The sequence below is a fragment of the Capsicum annuum genome, chromosome 1 (genome assembly GCF_002878395.1).
Source record: "Capsicum annuum cultivar UCD-10X-F1 chromosome 1, UCD10Xv1.1, whole genome shotgun sequence".
In the NCBI taxonomy this organism is placed as follows: domain Eukaryota; kingdom Viridiplantae; phylum Streptophyta; class Magnoliopsida; order Solanales; family Solanaceae; genus Capsicum; species Capsicum annuum.
This window is the reverse complement of record NC_061111.1, coordinates 242,642,942-242,644,725: the sequence shown is the minus strand read 5'-3', so window position 1 is coordinate 242,644,725 and position 1,784 is coordinate 242,642,942.

The window sequence follows — 1,784 nt, the reverse complement described above, 5'->3', positions numbered from 1 at the left end:
CTGGTAAGGACAATAATATATATATTATTTTTTTATGTAATATGTCTTGCAAATAAGTTTGTATTTATTAAGTTTTTATATTCTATAATTACATAGGGAGCTCAGCAGGGCTAATACGCATATTTTCCCAGAAACATCCATTTTTATATCACTCGATTGATGGGATAATAGATACAAAGATTGTCAAGAACTTCAAGGACTGGATTTCTACCGACCTATTAAAAGCTACTGCTAAGAGGTAGTTCTTTTGAATTGCGACAAATTATTTTTTTTGTATCAATACATGTTTTAATGTTTTATCAATTCCTTAAAATACCTTGGGAAGGAAAAGTAGATCATTACAAGAGGGGAAAATAAAAAATTCTAACGATGCATTTTGGTGTTGAGACTGTTGAAGACAAAAACTGGTTCTATACGATGGGATTTGCAGATCAGACATGGACAGACTCGGTTAGTCTATTATTTCAAAAAAAATTTCATTTCATCTGTAACAATAATTAAAAATACATATTAGGTTACATTGAAATACATATGGTTTAACATGTATGTATTTTTAAGAATTCAAAGTATGATATAGTATAATACATCAAATACTATTGCATATACTATTAGATAACATTGTCTGCATATAACTGAGCTTTAAGAATGCAATTTTTGATACACAAGTCATCTACATTAATATAAAAAACTGGATATGTATTTTTTACTTTCATACACTGTAATATTTAGAACACAATATTGAATGCTCTAAAGTTTGTCGTATTTACTAATGCAACATATTGATGTCTGCTTATACTACTTGAGGAAGAAGTCGAAGTATGGGCCGCACAGTTCGTATCAAAACGAGCCAAACAAATCATACAAATACAGTACAGTTGACTGCAACTTTATGAACATAATTAGATCTTTGAATGATGTATATTCTATGGATCATCAAAATCTTAAAGATGGAGTACAGGAGCACCATCTTATTGAATACATCAATGGGTTCCGTATGCATGCTGTAGTGCCATGGCATACAGTGGAAGATATTTTTATTCCTGTCAATATAAAGAAAAAACATCACTAGGTTCTCGCGGTTTTATCATTTTCAGAGAGGTGTATATTCTTATATGATTCATATGAATCCAGTGGTCATTATGCGGCTGTTCTTGCTGAGATCGAGAAAATAGCAAAGATTTTTCCATTGTGTCTCCAAGCTTGTGATTTCTATGTTAAGAAAGGAATTGATCTTCAAAATCATCCAAGATACAAAGCCAAAGAATCCTCAGATATGTTTGATGTTTTATTTGAAGATGACTTGCCTCAACAACCGAGTGGAAGCTTGTAAGTTATGAAATTACATATACCAAAATTGTATCTTTGTACAAAATATATTTCACTATTTAATCAAATTTGTTTTCTTCTTTTTGTAGGGATTGTGGTGTATTTATGGTTATGTATGCAGAGTGCTTTTCTTATGGTCAAAAAGTTATTGCGACTGAGTTCGACCCCAATACACTCCGTACAAGATATGCTGCACTTTTGTGGGATTATGGGATCCGAAAATAAGAAGCAAATGTCATTAGTGATGTCGAAGCACCCGTGAGGCCTATTTGGAGGAGGGTGCGGATATCTGACGTATGAAATAGATTTATTAGGTATCTAGTGAATCTATTTTTCTTTGTGCGTGGATATTTCTTAAATTTTATTTCAATATATTTTAATGATTTACTTTTCTCGTAAGATATATTCATTAATTTGTTTGGTTTATTATTTTATCCTGTAGTAATTGCAGAGTTACA